The sequence below is a fragment of the Lissotriton helveticus genome, chromosome 6 (assembly GCF_964261635.1).
Source record: "Lissotriton helveticus chromosome 6, aLisHel1.1, whole genome shotgun sequence".
NCBI classification, from domain to species: domain Eukaryota; kingdom Metazoa; phylum Chordata; class Amphibia; order Caudata; family Salamandridae; genus Lissotriton; species Lissotriton helveticus.
Genome location: NC_136067.1, coordinates 479,783,139 through 479,804,219, shown reverse-complemented (window position 1 = coordinate 479,804,219; position 21,081 = coordinate 479,783,139).

The following is a 21,081-nucleotide window of genomic DNA, read 5'->3' as shown; positions in this document are numbered from 1 at the left end:
TCCTCCGGTGTCACCTACAAGTCAGGGCGCCCCCCCAGTTACTCCCTCGCTAGAACGCAGTTGCATAGAAGACCCGCAAATAATTTTTGAACATGATTCATCTGCACTTATAGTAAAAACTCAGGTGGAGTTGGATAATCCTCTGGATATTTCACCACAGTCCTCCCCGATATGTACGCCGGCACCCTCCCCGGTACGGAGAGTAGTTAGAGCCTGTAGGAAGCAAGCTGCTAAGCGGGGGAATAGGAAACCTAAAGAAGCTGGGTCTACATCCATTAGCACTGGGGGAGTAATCGATACCTCAACCCAGGTCGAGTTGTTTAATTTGAACTCTGATCAAATTAATTCGCTGGCTTCTATTATTGAATCCAAACTCGAAATCATGATCAAACCTCTTGTGGCAAAATTAGAGGAGGTAACAAAGGAAGTAACCAGATTGGGTGGCCTTTTGAACACTCATCTAACCCAGATTAAAGTAAATCAGAGTGCAAAGGCCGACGAGAACATAAACAAGTAAGTTGTTGTATCCCGTAGTGGGAGGAAGAGGCCGACTCATACTGCACACACTGTTCAAACTGCTCCAGTCAGCCAATTGCCCCCTCTACCGCCCACTACTTGCCTACCATCTGTACAAGTTACTCAACCACCGCTCACGACCCATAGTAACCAATCTACTATAATTGGGAGAAACAATGAAGGGTGGAGTGCAGTAAAGAAAAGATGCTCAGTTAATGTGCCTCCAGATTGAGCACCCTACATAGTAGTACTCACTAATGTACCAGAGGGGGATTCCTACCTTACTGAGTCGAGGCCGGAGACCCATGACTCCCTGAAAAAGAAATGTGTATCCTGGTTGAACAGGAATTGTGGGTTTCCCCTTGCCTTTTCCAGCGACATCATATCGAACCGCAGAGTCAGCTGGATAGGAAACTCTAGGAAAAATGGTAGGGGGGACTGCATCATCGTCAACTTTAAGTATCCGCAGCATGTTGCTACAGTACTGCTTAGAGCGGCCTCTCTATTAACGAGTGATAACATTGTATGTGCACGACCTCTTGGTTTCTTTTATAATTATCTTAATACTACTACACATTTAAACACTGACCAGCCTAAACCATTACAACACCTCCCTAGGCACTGCTTTGTTACCCCTCCTCCCCAATTTGGAATTCAACCACCATTTAGTCAGGACCCATACTGCTATAGGTTGTCCAGGAACTTTAATCAATTTGATCAACCCCTCCCACTGGCCAATCGATATACCCCTCTAGCTTCTTTGGAGGAAAATGATTGACAGCCAATTGACCCAATGACTCCTCACCCTACAGCTAGAATAATGACTTGGAACATTGCTGGCATTAAGGCTAAAGTAGGGAATTAAACCTGGACTAATTCACTAAAAACGTATGATATCATAGCATTTCAAGAAACCTGGGACCAGACTAACAGCTTTTCTTTGGATGGGTACAGACACTTTTTTATTCCAGCAACATGCAGTGTGGCTGGTAGAGCCAAGGGAGGTTTACTAAGTTTATTTAAACTTGATTTAAATAGCACACTAAACCAGTGTAAATTAGGTTAGCAGAACTGTTTAATTGTAGAGTTATCATATTTTGATACTCCCAAGATTTTATTTATTAATTTTTATAATTCATGTGCCAATCAATGTACCGGGACTAACCTAGACTCATTGGAGACATTTTTGTCAGTCTATAGCACAAATGTGAATACTTTTGAATTAATATTTTTAGGGGACTTTAATATCCATTCCTGTAACCAACCGTGCGCCAGTAATGAAATAGAAGGTCCACCATATTCCTCATCTATGCATTTTGAACCTTCTAAGAGGGGGGAAGCACTTGAAAATTTTCTGGCGAGATGGAATCTTTACGAATCTGGTTGCGGGGAAAGTGATCCTAGGCCCCCTACTTTTAAAGGAACAGACGAAGGCACTATAATTGATTATATTTTTATGACTTCTTTTATGTTATGTAAGGTACTAAGATACAAGACGGAGGTATCGGTCTTTAGTGACCACAACCCTGTGTTTATAGAGATAAAGTCTGTGGATCTATTAACCCTGAAATCTGTAACCCATAAGGGTGGTCAAAGCGTGGCTGTAAAAGATCAAGGTCGCAGGCTAAAATGGTCAAACATAGTCCCTGAAACTTTTTTGCAGGAAGTTTTGGAAAAGGTTGAGGACGATGTGGCCATATGCCTTGAGAATCAGGCCCAAAATACAGAGGTGGTCACTGCCTTTGATAATTTCTGTAGAGAAATTAATTTAACCTTACATGTTGGCCCTAGACAGAGGATAAACCATGGCAAAAGATGGTTCGACAAAAAATGTTCTAGGGCACATGGAGTTTTATTGATGGCCCTAAAAACAACCCCTAAGGACAGAGCCCAAATACCTATTCTAAGATCTGCCTATAAGAAAGTAATCTTAGAGAGGAAAAAGGAGTTGAAAGATGAGGCCTGGTCACAATTACTTGCCCCTGAGACTCTTAAAGACAGTGGGCTGTTCTAGAAAATTGTAAATCAACCGTTATTCTCTGGAGAGGAGAACACCCCCCTTGAGTCTAACATTCCAGACGAGGGCTGGATAACTCATATTGAGGAAATATACTCTACCCCAGGCCCTGAAAGTCGAATGGCCAATACCCATGTTAGATCTGAAGGGTGCCAGGTGATTTTTGAGGCCGAAGAGATTGAAAGCGCTATTGAGGTGACATTAAAAAGTAAGGCTCCAGGTCCCGATGGGGTCCCCGCGGATGTTTTTAAGTGCGCTCCAAAATTCTGGTCTAAGATCCTGTGTAGTGTTTTTAACGCTTTAAATCAAAACAACATACCGGTCTCATGGAAAAAATCAATTATTATACCAGTCTTTAAGAAGGGAGATAGGCAGGACCCCTCCTGTTATCGACCTATCTCTCTAATAGATTCCTCGGTCAAAATTTTAGGGCGGGTAATCTTGCACAAAATTACAGACTGGGTCAATGACAGAGGGCTCCTGTCTAATCTACAGTATGGGTTTAGAACAAAAAGGAGCACATTAGACCAATGCCTTAACTTGCAAATGTTAGTGAACAAATATACCAAGGTCAAAGAGAGGTCAATGTATTTGTGGTTCATGGACCTCTCTTCGGCATTTGGCCTTGTAAACAGGGCCAAGCTATGGCAAATCTTAATTAACATGGGTCTTGATCGGCCTTAGTTGACCTCCTGGCAGACTTACATTCTGGCCTTTTGGCCTCCGTCGGGGTTACTGCCGAGGGGCGCTGTACTAGTTATTTTAACTCGGAAAGGGGGGTCAGGCAAGGGTGTATCCTGGCCCCGCTTCTTTTTACGGTATATATAAACTCCCTTGAACCTGCTTTAAAGGAGGCTACCCTTGACATACCGCGCATAGGGGAACTGGGTATCCCAGTTCTCCTCTACGCGGATGACGCTGTCCTTCTTTCACGGACAGTGGTTGGATTACAGCGGCTTTTGGATGTATTTGGGAACTTTATGGGATCATTGGATCTTAAAATAAATGTAAAAAAGTCCCAAATCATGATTATGGGGAAGTGCTCTAGGAAAAAGCAGTCTAAAACTTTTTTCTGTGGCAAAGAAGAACTGAGCAGGGTGCCCACATTCCCCTACCTGGCGATTACATTTGATGAGAGAGGCAATTGGGGCCCGCAGCTTAAAAATAGAAACATCTCCTTTGCAAGAACTACCTCTGCACTCCAGGGCTTTACGAAAAAACTTGGGGCTAGGCCTATAGCAGCACTAATGAAGATCTACAAGGCAAAATGCCTCTCAGTAGTCACATATGGCAGCTCAATATGGGGATATAGTTCCTCTGATTGCCTACAGGTGACCGAAAATAAATGTATGAGATCAGTCCTCTCAGTCCCACAGTCTACACCCTCTTATACTATCCATTCTGAATTGGGGGTAGGCTTTATATCTGACATGATAAGTATGGCTCCTGTAATATGTTGGTTGAAGACCTGGATGAACCAGGAAATCACCCTGAACCATACTATCATGAAAGAGTGTCTCCTTCTAGAAAACTATAGTAAGAGTGAGTGGTTGACTTACATTAAAAATACTCTGATCAAACTTGGGAGACCGGAGCTTTTCTCCTCTCCGGAGTTAATAATGCCAAAGGATATTGCTCTAATTAAGGGAGCAATGGCAGATTTGCTGTCTCTGGAGAGAGAGGAAGGTGAATTAAAAAAACCTTCTGTGAGGGATAATCTCATTATTGCTAGCTCATGTGGTCCCGAAATCTACCTTAATGTGGTGAATCGTCCCTTCCATAGGTTTTTCCTAACCCGTTTCCGTTTTAACCTGATACACTTGAATTTAGGACTGTTTCCTTCCTGGAGTACCCCCAAAAAAGCACTGCCGTGTTCCTGTGACAACTTTTCCACCCAGAACACAATGCACTTTTTAATTTTCTGTAGTCACTACACGGAATTAAGGATGACATTTTTGGTCCCAATACTTAAGGAGGGGGGCTTTCTGCAGGTCAAGCCTGCCCTCCTTTACCTGCAATTATTACAGTCCTCTAGGATCATCTTTCATGTTGCAAGTTTTTTGGTGGGTGCTGTAAGGATTATAAATAAGAAAAAGTGTCTGACTAATTGTATATAAATGAATTTGGATGTATATATGTATGATGATTGTACACCAAAAATTGTCAGGGGGGGAGTTCAAAAGGGTTAATGTTTTTATTTTATTTATTGTGTTTTTAATTGATGAATCTTTCATTCTATGTATATTTCTGGATGATTTTTAATTGGACTATGATTCTGTTTTTATTCTGTATTAACAAGTGTATTTAATTGTATATTTTGTATAGTTCCATTGTCTTTTTATGATATTGATTTATCGAAATAAAGTATTCTGACTGGCTGAATGCTTCTCAGTGGTGAGAAAAAGTTTTGGAGTGTTTTACTACCAGAATATGTGAACCACAAAGTACATGTCCAACTTTTTGAATATTCTGTACCCTGACCTATGCACTGTTTAGGGCCTACCTTAGCGGTATAGAACTATATTGAAAAGGGAGGTTTAGGCTTGGAAAAAGGCTTATTTTGCCATGTCAAAATGGCAGTTTAAAACTGCACACACAGGCTTCAATATCAGGCTGGGACATGTTTTAAAAGTCTTTTAAGTAGGCAGCACCATCAGTGCTGCAAGCCCACTAGTAGCTGTAGTATCACTTTACAAAGGACTTAAAGTATGTTTAATGTCAGGCTGGGACATGTTTTAAAAGTATATTTAAGTAGGCAGCACAGTCAGTGATGCAGGCCCACTAGTAGCTGTAGTATCACTTTACAAAGGACTTATAAGTACATTTAATGTGCCACTTGGGTGTAAGCCAATTCCACCATGTTTACATAAGACAACACAAGCACTTTAGCAATGGTTAGTAGTGGTAATGCATGTAGAGTTCTAAGGCCAACAAAAAAAAGAGTTTAGGGACCTTTGGAGGAAGACCACCCTAAAGCATGCAGGTCTAACACAATGGGACTGGAAGCATAGTCTTGCCAAAGAACAAATCCTGAATCCAGAACTTGTCATGGACAGCAATGAGTCTTCAACAGTGCCACATACAGTGGTTATATCAAATGGAAGCTGTCTCCTAACCCTGGCTGAAGGCTTGCCATCCACCCAAACATGTAGGTATAGCCAGGTGCTGTGTCCAAACCTTCCTGCGAACAGGTGAGGCCAATACAGAGCGGGCATTTCCAGCGATTGCTTGATAGTTTATTCTCAGATATTTCATCCTAGGCCCCAATCTGAGCACACAGGATCAGTGTAGGGCCAGGCCGAAAGCTGGTCCCCTTAACCAAAACACCCTAAGAACAGCTGAAGACTCAAATCAGTCAAGTCAGGTCAGAAAAGATTGTTTATTTAGACCTTAAGTCCTTAAACCTGTATAAACATACAAACATAGCGATCTTCAAATTAAAACCAGCTCACGGTAAAAACTATACAATACCAGTATAAACGTCCTAATCCATTAAAAAATCTTCTAAAAGTAGAATATTCTATAACAATTATTTAAATTCCAAGAATCATTAGTAAAGAGTGGAGTAGATTTCATCAAATCAATGCTGGTAATAATACAGCCCTCACATTTTTAAACACTTTTTTAACTTCAAGCATGAATTTCCCTGTTGCACATGATACCTCTAATGAATGCATATGAGTTAACAAGTCTACTGCCTGTGCACAATCACTAACATCATATTTTCGGGAGATTGGTCGTAGCCACAGTTTTTGTGCCTCAAGAACAGTTAGACAATCTAATAAATTGTGCAAAATCTCACATTTTGTGCCTAGATTAAAGGTACACTTCCCTTCCTGCTCAATCATGGCCCTCTTAATCCTATCAATCTCATAACATGGATCAATCCCAATCCCAACGAATGGGAAGAATACCCATATATGGGAACTGCTGACCGTTTTGCCAAGATTTCATCTTAAACATACAGATCTTTTTCCTTTCAAATATTGCCTATCCTGGTTCCATGATATTTATTTCCCTACTGTCCTTAGTTCCTTCTTACCTATGGTTGGATGAAAATTCTGCTGCCATACATCAGATCTCAATTCCCTACACACCGTAGCAACCGTTTCTATGACCCCATTTGGCCACTTCATTTCACTCTGTAGGATCTCGCGTTTGCACCAATAGGAAACTTTTTGCTCCTCTTCACAGCCCAGACGTTGCCAGAATCTTATTAGTGCCATGCTTGCCGTTTTCCCCATAAAACCAATCCGGTTTCTAATATTATTGCCTGGATCATGGAGTATCTAGGTAGGGACAGTAATGTTTTTACACATTTCCCTTCTTCACCATCCCACTTACTCTTACCACTTAAGGATAGCAGTTCAGCACCATAGAAGAACTGAGGAGGTACCATAGCTTTGTAAGCTTTTAGAACTGATCTATCTGTCTTTTCACAGTAGATGTTATTAAATTTCATTAGACCACTAACTAAGGATAGGGCCCGAATTCTCAATGCATCCAGGTGTACTTTCCAGTTTCCACTTAGATTTCTCAAACCAGATTCGTTGGTTTTTGTACTCCTTAACTATCTCCAATTTTATGGAGCTTAGGACCCAGTTGAAAGATTTCCTCTTTTTGCTGAAGCGTAGATTCTTTATCTTTCTCACGTTTCCTGTTAATTTCTTACGACTACAGTAGTCACCACTTTGAGCTTTCTTTGCAGACCTATCTCTGTTTGGTCCACAATCACTTGCTGGCAGATGCATCAAGCAAAATACCTCCCGCTAAAATACCGAATCGGTAAAACAGGCCGATACGGAACGCTAAACCAGAAAATGCAATGCATCAACCCCAAATCGGTAAAATATAAAGAATCGCTAAAAATAACCCCTCGGTAAATTACCAAATCACAAATCAGACAATCGGAAATAACGAACACCAAAGCTGACCTCGGAAATACCGAATCGCTAATAAAGAATCGCAATGGAATGCATGAAAAATCGCTAATACCGAAAAATGCCAAAATCGCTATTTAGCATGAGCAAAATAATGAGAATCTCAAACTGGAGGTAAAGTTACTTGAAGGATAGAAAAAAAAAACATTTTTCTGCAGGTGCTGACAATCAGTAACCCTTCACAAAAGCCCTGGGAAACCCCACAAGTCTTCCAAAATGGCTGCCCTCTACGTGCTTGCTAGGAGGAGGAGGATCAACGTCCAGGCTCAGCGCAGGAGGATGATCCAGGACAGGGTCTTCAGGGTGCGCATCACATTGCTGGGGCAGACCGAGGAACAGGTGTACGATAAGTACAGACTCAACCGTGCCATGATCATGCAGATCTGGAACCATTACTGCAGCACGAGACCCGTAGGACCAACGCCATACCAGCCCATGTCCAGGTCCTATGCTGCCTGCACCTGCTGGCGTCTGGAAGCTTCCAGGGGGTAATAGCTGAGACCGGAGGCGTGTCGCAAAGCGCATTATCACGCTTCTTCCACTGGTTCCTAGAGGCCTTGCTGACATTCATACATCGCCACATCACCTTCCCCACAACCCCCCAGCAGCTAACCCGCACCAAACGGGAGTTCTACCAGGTGGCACAATTCCCCCATGTGATTGGGTGTGTTGGCTGCACGCATGTCCCCATCTGTCCTCCATCAGCCACCGAATACATATCCCGCAACCGGAAGTCATATCATTCTATTAATGTGCAGGTCGTGTGCAATGCTAAGTACATCATTACGGACCTTGTAGCCCAATTCCCCGGGAGCACACACGACGCTTACATATTCCGTCACAGTGGCATCCACAGGCGCCTGATCAACGGTGAATTTGGAGAGGGACACCTACTAGGTACATATTGATGCATCATCGTTTACTCCATCCCCACATGTATCATTGCATTCATGCTGATGACCATTCTCTCCCCATCCTGCAGGTGACAGCGCTTACGCATTGCGTGAGTATCTACTCACTCCCTACCTCAACCCAGCAACACCTCAAGAGCAGCGCTACAACAGAGCACACACCAGCACAAGGAATGTGGTGGAGCGTACATTCGGCATCCTCAAGAGTCGCTTTTGAATACTGCACAAGACAGGAGGTGCCTTGCAGTACGACCCAGTGACCTGCTGCCAGATCATAGCTGTCTGTGCCATCCTGCACAGCATCGCCACCCGCAGGGGGATACCCATAGAGGTGGACGGAGAGGATGAACTACATGCACAGCAACCCCCCCCAACACCAACAGGCGCATGTGCCCAACACAGCAGAAGGGCAACGGAGGCGGACATACATCACACAGCATCAATTCTGAGACAGGTAAGAGAATGCCTTGACAACAGGATCTGGTTTGCAAGGGTTTAATGGTCATGAACACCTGACTGGTGCAGAAATATGTAACTCAAACATGATGCAGCTGCAGTAAAAGTTCAACTGAAATAGTCCCTTGTCAACACGGGTGCTGGTTGTGGCACTATAGTTGGCCCATGGTTACGTCACCATGGATGGTGAGACATTGCCACATGTCTACTTGTGTTTGCCACGTACCCCCAGTCACCTGTCCCGTGACTCCTCTGCATCTCCACGATGGGTGTCAGTGGCTGTTGCGCTGCGCTGCGCACACTGCGCCTCCTCCCGCTGGTCTCCGGCAGGGATACGCTGCTCACACTGGAGGCTGCCTCACTCCCTCATACACTCCCACACTGCTGACACTGGCTGTTCCAGACTGCAGATGCTCCACTGCAGTGGTCACTCCTTGCCACATCCCCACAATAATGCCCTAGGTCCACTTGCAGGGACACGGACCTGCGGGATAGCACAGCTGTGCTGTTGCACAGCTTAGTGATGGCCCTATTGGTGGAATTTACAGGGAGCATGATCTGCCTGTGGCTCCGGCGCTCACTGTGTTGGCCTGTGACTACAGCACATGTCAGTTCCTGCAGGCAAAGCTTGATGTCATTGTTGCCCGCAGCTACGGCTGTGGTGTGCTCACGCACAGCGTCAGTCATGTTTCCTAATTTGTTACACAGTTTTGTCATGGTGAGTTTAATTGCACCCATGTGTCTCCCCTGCAGGCGCTGGACACGCAGCATCCGGGTCTCAACTACTCCATACCCTTCGGCCGGATCCACTGGTCTTGCTGCTGCCCTACCCAGGGACACGGCCCTCTGCCTGACACGCAGACGTGCTGCTGTTTGGGCGGTTGGAGTAATGACAGCCTGGCGTGGGACATTTTGGGCTGCTGTACTCTGCTCCGACTCCATCTCGTATAGGGAGGGAACATCTGCCCTGCGGCTCTGCGGAGTTGTCCGCACTGGTGGTGGTGGTGGAGGTGGTGTATTTGTCCGCACTGGTGGTGGTGGTGGAGGTGGTGTATTTGTCCGCACTGGTGGTGGAGGTGGAGGTGGTGTCTGTCTGCATGGATGGAGGTGGTGGTGGGGTCTTTGTCCGCATGGATGGCGGTGGTGGAGGTGGTGTCCGCGGTGATGGTGAAGGGGAGAACATGGCTTCATGTCCCTGTGAGCACTCCGCATCGGTCACCACTGGTGTCTCAGAGATGACGAGGCGGCCACTGTCGTCAGATTCCATGGGGATGCATCTGTGTGTGAAACAGTGCATAGTTAATATTTAGGTATTGTATGTGGATATTCAGTAGTAGTAAGTTTATTGTTTGATTAATTAAAATCATTACAAACCCCCCCAATGTCCATAAAAACGTAGTAAAAAATATCATTACATTTATAAATACACCTAATTTTGACATGGTTCCATGATTATATAAAAGGATATTGTTACTTTTTATTAAAAATGTGGGGACCTTTTGGAAAAGATAATTGTATAGTATAAGCCCCAGTGTTCCAAATTTTAATATTAGTACACCACTATTTGCGACTTGCTGCTAAACGCTGATAAGCATGCTGACCGTTCATTAATGTTATTGGTCGGCTGTTAAAAGGTGACGTTGATCCTGCTTATTTCTTTTACTCTCCGTCAGCTTGCCGTAAGAGGTTTCTGACCATTGTCATGAATTTGACTCCCTTGCAGACCAAGATAATGGAAGCGCCTTCCAGCCAGCTTATCACTACTTGTCTGCATGAGCGAATGTTCAAATCATTGAAGATGAATTTTAAATACTGTCTCCTCTGTTCCAGGACTGCTGGACAAGCACATAATAAGTGGGTTACAGATTCTGATTTAAACCACATAGTCGACAGTTTGCAGATTGATAGGTATGTGGATATTGCATTATTTTCTCTATATAAAGTACATTTTTGGACAGACATTTGGCCCTTTGCTGCTGTTTTCATTTCATTCACCTCTGGGGTCAGACATGCACTCATTCATGTATTGACTACAACTCCCATGGTGCAACACTGTGGTGGGGGTATGTGTTTTAGGCACGGCTATATGTGCACTGGGTCTGGCATGGGGGAGTGGGCAGGGATTGACAACACGCTGCATTGCTACGCTGCCATGCATCTTACCTTGTCCTCCTTCCGCAGCACCAGAGGTGTCCAGTTGTGTGACCCCCACAACAGCTTCAGGTTCTATAGTAGACTCCATTAGGTCCTCCAGGGCTGTGTTCGGTGTCACATTGGATGTGCCCCCACCTGTGTCTGCTGCATCCTTGACCCTCTGAGCGATCCTCTCCTTGGCCCTTTTACGCAGGTCATACCAGCGTTTTTTTAAATCGTCAATGCTGCGGTGGGTGACTCCGCAAGCATTGACCTTGTCCTTGATGCGCAGCCACATCTTTCTTTTTTCCGCCTCTGGCACCTTCAGGGACAGATTCCCAAAAAGTTTGGCATTATTGCTGGTTACACACTCAATCAGGATTTCAAGTTCCGAGAACTTGCGCTTTCTCTTCCTGTGTGTGTCCTTTCCCTGCTGGGGGGCCTCCTTCTCCATCTTAACCTGCTTGCCTCGTCCTGGTTGCTGCTGGTTCAGTCTGGCTCCTCAGCTCCTGTGCTCTGCCTCCTCCTCTGAGCTCCTCAGGCACTGAATGGAGCATGGGCTGTCCTACTTCTTGGTTGTGATGTCATCAGCCTGCTTCCGATGCGTCACGTATTTTTACCGATTTCGCAATTACCGATTTCGCTAATACCGATTCGGTATTTGCTAATTCGGTATTTGCTAATGGTGTCTCGCTATCGTACTTTCGCTATAATGTACCGAATTTTACCGATTGGGTATTTAATACATATTTCATTGATGCATTGCCGTTTGCATGTCCTTATTAGCGATTCCTTATTTTTCGCTAATAAGGACATGTAATACCGATTTTTGATGCATATGCCTGCAAGTCGTCTGCATATAGTATGCATGCAATATGTTTCCCATCTTATTTTGGGCTGGCACCCGCACCTTTCTCACAATTGCAGGCAAATCCACTATAAATAGGGAGAAGAGCAAAGGGGGCAAGACACACCCCTGTCTTAACCCATTTTCAACACAATCTTCTGTGAGAGTGTACCTTCTGTATCCAGAATAACCTGGGCCCAATTCTGACTATGTAACCCTTGTGTATTAGACAGAAAGCCCTTGTGGATATCTAAATCACCTAGCATTTCCCATAGCTGTTCACGGCCTACCAGGTAAAATGTAAACCGAAAGTCTACAAAACAGCAGAGCAGACTACCCCCCTGATCCATCGATTTCCGAGCCATTGACGATAACATAAAACAGTGATCAACTGTGGAGTGGCCCTCCCTGAATCCACGGTGTTCTGCAGGCACAGATTGGTTGTCCACAGCTCACTCCTTAAGTTTTTCCAAAATTAATTTAGAAAATACCTTTTCACTGATATCCAAAAGATTAATTAAGCTGTAATTTTGGGTATCAGTATTTCTCCTCGCTTATGGAGAGGTCTTATAATTGCCCCTCTCCAGTTTACCGTCATTTTCCCAGAATCATGGATGCTATTGAACATTTTGTTGAAGCTCTGAAGACTCTGTGTAGTGAAGTATGTCTACTGCAGAATGCCAAAAGCCAGGTTCTGCTCTTTGCCCTCAGTGCTTGCAGGAGAACTACATTAACAATACTCCCAATAGAATTATTGACCAAAGTTACATTAATTCATTTTCAGATGTACTTACATTATTTTATGTACAGGGGTTTTTGGGCGGATAAAGTAATGTATAGCCGAAGATTATGTCCAGCACTTGAAAATGTTTTCAGATCAATTTACAAATGAAAATGACCCACTTGCATAAAGAACTGTTCTTTTAGACCAAATATATGCAGGTTTATATGACATTAAACAGTGTTATCTTCTGGGATGTCCTGTACTTAACACAATGGCAGGTATTCTTTCAAGATCAGCTTTGACATGTTGAGAACAACAACGTTCTCCATGTCTTGTTGTGTTTTCTGGTGATTTGGCACCTAAAGAAAAGAACAAACGAAAATTGTCTGCAGATGCCAATGTCCCAAGCAAAACATTGAGCACACAACAAATTTGATTGGCATATTGGTTCGTTTTTATTTAAAATCAAATAAAGGAATATTTGATTTGATTAGCTTTTCAGCTCTATAGTTTAATCATTTTTTTATTCTGTGCTAAAAAACTGAACAATTTTTAAAACTTGACATGTGTTTAAAAAAAGCTCTCTCATCTACATATGACACAATGCTTGTCAACCTGAATATATTCTTAAGAAATAAAAGAAAATACAACCTTAAAGATTCAATAGTCAGGGACAAGAGTGTTTGGCTCAAAAAATTCTCTTCTACTTTATCACAGCTCTTCCAAATTTGATTAAAAGGCTGTGTGGTAAGGCATGTCGCTTGTGGTGAGTTAAATGCAGATGGATGGTCGAATTTTGCCAAGTATTTTTTGTTTAACATGGTCTCCCATCAATATTGTGTCTGTCATTTAAATCGATCATGATCGGAAAGTTCTGTGTGGAATGTCACCGTATGGGCATGTCGAGCAAAAATAATGAGGTAAAATTCTGCCCAAAGTGATTGCGAAATTGATAAATGAGTATGCCACAGCTGTCGTTTGTTTATAATGTTTCTTTAAGGTGCTGCATCCTTCACGTTCTATTGGACTAAATATTAAAGACATTTGTTTGGCTTGAAATTGTTGCAGTTGCCTTAATTGTTTGTTTGTTCCTGCCGGGAACCATGCAAGTGATTGCCTTTGGGTGTTTAGCTCCATTATTCCTAAAAATAAAACAATGCAAGACAACATGAAGGTTATTTCTACCTTCCCTTGCGAAATAGAACACACAATCTTCAAGTGCAAAAAGCGATCAAGGTATTTCGCAAAAACAACCATATGGTAAAATCTTCAGAAGTGTATTCTGTTGCGCACGCTGAGGATCAAATGTAGAGCAACATTTGCAACACTACAGAACTAAATAGGATACAGATCATTGAACATAACGGTAATTACTTGAGTTTTATAGACGCATTAGCTACTAGGTAGTTTACTATGTTGAAATGAAATGATCATTTGTAGCCTATGTCTAAAAGGAAGTTGTGAGTTAGTAAATTTCGGGTTTTGCAACCAGGACACCATTTACTCCTTTGCAATCTTAAATTCTGATAGTTCTTGCTAAAATTATCTAAAAAAACATTAGTCATTTGTACTTTTAGGATTTTATCAACACATTCTCATTATTTTTGAAATTGAATTAAGTTAAAAACATTATTTACACAACTTTCTAACTTCAGCAACTCGCATTTTTATTTTATTCTGATTGTGTTTTTGTTTGGTTATTTGTGTACTGCACCGATGCTGATGTTTCAACGTGCTAAAGGAGATAATTAACCTGACCACTACTTTGTCTAAAAATCGAGCAGTTAGGCTTTCAGCCATGTGAATAAATTCAGCCAGTGATTTTTAAGACGAGCTGATTCGTAAATAGCAAATGTTAAGAAATCACAATTTCCAAACTGCAAATCACGATGTACTGTAAGTATGTGATTCGTTATGAATTGTAATCCTATGTGAGTGATTTCTAAATAGTGACACAGTAACATTTACAAATACAGACTTCTGCATTCACCAGATCATACATGTATTCGTAAATTATGGTAGAAGAGTGAGTCACCCATAATAACCAGCAGTATGGCAAAACTCAAAGTGCCAGAGGCCCCAACATGGGGAATTTGTAGCATAAGCGAAGTGCGTATAAATGACGTAGATGTGACATACAGGAGTGCTGATGAAAAAGAAAGACGATCTTACTTATGCGCCAATACTGAAGAAAAAATGGGCATTAGTCGAAAAGAAAAAAGTGCCACTGGAGGGGGAAATCTACAGAGCTGCCCCCCACCCAGATGGAGAAGACAATATTTGGAATCTTCAACATACACACATATTTGTCTGCACAATAACTGTGAGGTAACTTATAATGAACGTACCATTCAATATATGACATGTAAACTGAAACCATTATAAAGGGTGCCATTGTTTTCCACCTTAAGGATAGGATTGAATGAAACTACTCATGTTAAACATCCATTGATCATTCCACATTTTCTAGTGTAGAAGATTGTGGGATTTATAGTACTTATTTCATTCTTAAAACAACATCTGGCTAGTTATATCGTTTTTACTTCATTTAATAAACATTAAAACATCAAAGCGCATGTAAGTCTGCAGAAATGTGACAACACTTTACATTTGTGCATTTCAACCTTAAATGCAACCTATGGATATTACAATATTTCTTACATAAGCGGTATACGGACAGCGCCGGGACACCTCCGGTGGAGGTAGCTGTGAGCTTTACAAATTCCGACATTTACATTTACCTTATTTAAATAGAGACAGAAGATAACCAGGAGCATTGGGGTATGTTTGGGCAGAAGGAGGGGTAGGTAGATATTCCAAAAAGCAGTGCCACCGCACCAACAAGAGCAATCACTACACAGCTACATACAAAAGCCTGTAAAGTGACCAAAGCAAAAGAAAACAACCTCAGTATGAAGAAGCAACATCTGAAAGGATGAGCCACAAAACAGAAAGAGTAGGGGCTTATAGACAGAGACTGCTTCATGAGTGCAGAACTGGAGCAAGACTTTGACTGTGATGTAGGGGTTGGGCTTACTAGAGCTTCGTGCTGTGGAGGATGCAAATGCATGCTATGCTGTCAGCACAGTGCCAACAAGATGCCTTTATTCACGCACTCTGTGGAAAAATCTAAATGCTCTTTGCATAAGTTCTGCAAGGTTTTAAGTATGTGCAGCAAGGTATAAAAGTACTCATCAAATGTTTGACCATTATGCGCACCAATATATTAATCAATCAATCTGCTCATTATGGAAATGGATGGGGGAGGTCGTTCCATGGCTTTGCAATGAGGTAGGAGAAGGAGCGTCCTCCACTGTTGCTTCAGCAGATGCAGGGAGTGTGAGCGAGGGAGAGGGATGCAGAGCAAAGATGTCTGGAGGGTTGGTGGAAGTTCAGGCAGTGGTTGATGAACAGCCAAGTCTTGAGTCCCTTCCAGAATTTCAAAAGAGAGGATGATGTCTGGAGGTGATGGGGGAGGTCGTTCCATGGCTTTGCAATGAGGTAGGAGAAGGAGCGTCCTCCACTGTTGCTTCAGCAGATGCAGGGAGTGTGAGCGAGGGAGAGGGATGCAGAGAAAAGATGTCTGGAGGGTTGGTGGAAGTTCAGGCAGTGGTTGATGAACAGCAAAGTCTTGAGTCCCTTCCAGAATACCAAAAGAGAAGATGATGTCTGGTAGTGACGGGGGAGGTCATTCCATGGTTTTGTAGTGAGGTAGGAGAAGGAGCATCCTCCACTGTTGCTTCGGCAGATGAAGGGAGTGTGAGCGAGGGAGAAGGAGGCAGAGCGAAGATGTCTGAAGGGTTGGTGGAAGTTCAGGCAGTGGTTGATGTATGCTGGCCCTTGAGTGATGGTGCATCTGGTGTTAAAAGGGAACCATTTGAAGATCTTACAAGAAGAGTGAGTAAGCAGGCAGAGGAGACTGTGTTGATCTTGTTTATCATAGTGAGGTTGCAGTCTAGGATGGTGCCAATATTGTGGCCATGGTATGTCAGAGGGGGTGAGGGTCATAGTTTGGAAGGCCACCAGGCATCGTTCCACCAGGAAGTGTTGTTCCCAAATATGAGCACTTCCATTTTGTCTGCATTGAGATTCAGGCAATTGTCTTTCATCCAGTCGGCGACACTCACCATGCACCTGCAGAAGTTGGTCATCATGGCTGAGGGGTCTTCTGAATGCGAGAGAATGAGCATAAGATATGATGTTTAGTCCATGGGTTCTGACAATGTTGGCTAAGGGGATGATGTAGGTGTTGTACAGTGTAGGACTGAGGGAATAACAACAGTCTGCAGCAATAGTGGGGGTACTGCCAAATTCTAAGTAGAATGTCATGCCAATCTGTTGACAGATTAGGAGATGCAACCACTATACTCAAGAAGGGCAAGCAGTATTCAAACATAAATGGCTAAATATAGGCAAAGTATACATGAAACGTTAGTGGAAGTAACAATTGTCATTGAAGTATTACAGACAACACATTGTGTTACAGACCACACATTAATGTACAGTAGAACAAAACCATGCAACACATGGCAGTGGGATGCCATCTAGTAGAATTTCAGGAATTTTGGTAACAGAAGTACAAGATGTATATACCAGAAAGTGCAGACATGGAGCGGGCTCATAGTGCAAGGGCAGCTTCATCTTCTGAGAGACAAGTACAGAATAGATTATGAAATGCACTCTATGAAGTGCACACATTGTAGACGAATCTGCAGTACCCTAGATATAAAAAAAAGTTATGCTAAGTCTGACAAACACAGGGATTTTGATTTTAGTGGCTTTTATATGGATTTGATAGCTTCCTGATTAGAGTTATTCAAGTGGAAGTAGTGAGTTACAATTCATCTTACTGGTGCACTCAAAGATGAAAAAAATATGAAGTTGTTATACAAGGATAAAACAGCTCCACTTCCAGGTCCAGATCAATTCGAACACCTCCTTTGGCGATTCCATTGTCTACAGACCCCCTGGCCCGCCTATTCTTCACCGACTTGATCGTAGACCTCAACACACCCCAGGCTCTTGCATCCACATATTACACCCTACTTGCACACCTCAATTTCCACCTGGACAACCCTAGTGACCCGAACACTGCATTCCTACTTGAGAACATCACCAACATTGGACTCTAGCAACTAGTCACCACACCGACCCTCACAGCCGGATACATGCTCAATCCCGTTTTCTCCACCAGCGGAAACGTCACCTACAGTTACACAACAAACCCCTCTGGACCTACCACCGCTGCGTACATCTCGCCTTCACAAAACCTACCGCACACCACCACCCTCATCGCCCCCATTGGAGCTAGAACAAGGCCACCGAAGAACGTGTCGTCGAATTCCTCAGCACGACCAATCCACCAACACCAACAAACACCAATAGTGCCGCGCACAACTTTTACCAATGGATCTCCAACTGCACCGAAACTCTGGCACCCCTCAAGAAGTCACTAGGCAAGCAGCACTCCAAGAAGGCCAGCTGGTTCACTCCTGCCCTCCATGAGTCCAGACACACCTGCAGATGACTCAAGAAGAGATAAAGGAACAACAAAACCTCAGAAACCCACACAACATTCAAATCTGCTGTCAAAGCAACTCACATTCTCATCAAAACCACAAAGAAAACGGCCTTGCAAGAAAGAATCAACGACAAAGCACACAACAGCAAAGAACTTTTCACCATTATCAAGGAGTTTGTCAGGCCCATTAGCAAGATCACATGCGCTCCACCCTCCCAAGATCTCTGCAACAAACTTGACACCTTCTTCCACCACAAGATCATTTAAATCAATCAATCAATCAATCAATCAATCAATCAGTACATTTATTGAGCACGCTATTCACCCGTGAGGGTCTCGAGGCGCTGAGGGGGGGGTGCTGCTACTGCTCGAATAGCTAGGTCTTGAGGTGTTTCCTGAAGGTGAGGTGGTCCTGGGTCAGTCGTAGGTGGGGAGTGGAGGGAGTTCCATGTCTTGGCAGCAAGGTAGGAGAATGATCTTCCTCCAGTGGTGGCTCTGCGAATCCGTGGGATGGTGGTGAGGGTGAGGCTGGCGGAGCGAAGCTGGCGGGTTGGCGTGTAGAATGTGAGGCGGTTGTTGAGGTATTCGGGGCCCATGTCATGGAGAGCTTTGTGTGCGTGGGTGAGGAGCCTGAACGTTATCCTCTTGTTGATGGGGAGCCAGTGCAGGTCTCTCAGGTGGGCGGAGATGTGCGGTGGCAAGGGATGTCGAGGATGAGTCCTGCGGATGCGTTCTGTATGCGCTGGAGTCTTTTCTGCAGTTTGGCCATGGTTCCAGCGTCCAGTCGGCTGGTGACGTGTGCCTGGGTGAACGCCTTTCTGGTTTCGGTGGGGATCCAGCGTGCGCAGGGTGTTGAAGCATGTGGATGAGATGGCGTTGACTTGCTTGGTCATCGTGAGGGATGAGTCCAGGATGAATTCCAGGTTGCGTGCGTGGTCCGTGGGTGTCGGTGGGGTGCCCAGCGCTGTGGGCCACCAGGAGTCGTGCCAGGCGGATGGGGATGGTCCTAGGTTGAGGACCTCTGTCTTGTCTGAGTTCAGTTTCAGACAGCTGAGCTTCATCCATTCCGCGACGTCTCTCATTCCTTCCTGGAAGCTGATACTAGCGGTTGACGGGTCTTTGGCGAGGGAGAGTATCAGCTGGGTGTTGTCGGCGGCGTAGGAGATGATTTTGAGGTTGTGTTTGCGTGCGATTGTGGCGAGGGGGCTCATGTAGATATTGAAGAGGGTAGGGCTGAGCGAGGAGCCTTGGGGTACGCCGCAGATGATCTCGGTGGCCACGGAGCAGAAGGGAGGGAAGCGGACTCGCTTGGTTCTGTCAGAGAGGAACGAGGTGATCCAGTCCAGGGCCTTTCCTTGGATCCCAATGTTGAGCAGGTGGGATATTAGAGGGCGATGGCAGCTTTCACACCGAAGACCCTGCCACTAAGCCTGTCACCACCTCACACAACCATGCCGCACTCACCAGATCGTGCTCAACTGCACTCCGATAACCTCAGATGAAACATTGAAGACTATGAAGAGCATGCATTCAGGAGCCCCATCGGATCCCTGCCCGTACCACATCTTACACAGGGCTACTGCCTCCATCGCCCGCAGCTTTGCTGCACCGTCAACTGCTCCATCGTAACTGCCCCCTTCTGCAACGACTGGAAACACACCAAGATCAGCCCTCTGCTGAAAAAGCCAGCCGCCGACCCGATAGACCTCAAGAATTTCAGATCCATCTCCCTCCTTCCCTTCCCAGCCAAGGTCACCGAGAAGGCCATCAACGCCCAAATCTTTGAGTTCATCGAAGAGAACCACGTCGTGAAAATCTCAAAATATGGCTTCCAAAGCAACCACACCAGTGAGACCGCACTCCTTGCAGCCACCAATGACATCTGCTCCCTGCTCCACCAGGGTGACAAGGCCAAACACAGCGAGTGTGACTATCCCTGTTTGTCTCAGAACCTACAGAGATCACCCCCGGAGTGCCCCAGGGCTCCTCTCTGAGCCTAACCCTCTTCAACGTCTACATGGCCCCCTTCGCAGCAATCGTCAGAAGCCACAGACTCAAAATTGGCTCCTATGCAGATGGCACCATACTGATCATCTCCTTCATCAATGAACCAACAGCCCCTATAATCAACTTTCACAACTGAATAAAGGCTGTCTCTACCTGGATGAAAGACAGCAGCCTCAAGGTCAATTTGGACAAAACCGAAGTACTCATCCTGTATCCACCCCCTCAGCCTGGAATGACTCCTGTTGGCCTGCCGCACTTGGAACCCGCCCACCCTGATGAACAACATATGCAACCTCGGCATCATACTACACTCCACACTCACAGTGGACTGCAATATCAACACAGTATCCTCATTCCGCTTCCACACGCTCTGCCTGCTTTGAAAGACGTTAAGAGGGATCCCCACAGAATACAGAAAGACAGTCACCCACGCACTCATTAACAGCAGACTTGAGTATGGCAATACACTCTAAGCCGGCGTCACCCAGAAACAGCTCAGGAAACTATAGAAAGTCCAAAACGCTGCAGCCAGATGAGTCCGTGATATGCCCCCACCGCAGCCATGTGATACAACACCTCTGGCAACTCCACTGTCTCCCACTCAACAAAAGAATCACCTTCAAGCTCCTCACACATACCTACAAGGATCTCCATGGCCCAGGACCAGTATATCTGAACCACTGCCTCGCTTTCCACACGCCCACTAACAACTCCACTCTGCCCACCTCAAACTGGCCTCCGTCCACAAGATCAGAACTGGAGGAGGATCCTTCTCCTACATGCCACCGAGGTCTGGAACACCCAGACCCTCCATCTAGGCAATCCGCGTCATTGACCCAATTCAGGAAGGACCTCAGGACCTGGCTCTTCGACTGAACCTCCACATCCAGACGGGTCAGCAGTCCCCCCCCCCATCCACAGTGCTTTGAGATGCTCATGGGTAAGTAGCCCCATTTTACAAATTCTTGATTGATTGATTGATTGATTGATTGATTGAAAGATGACTTGT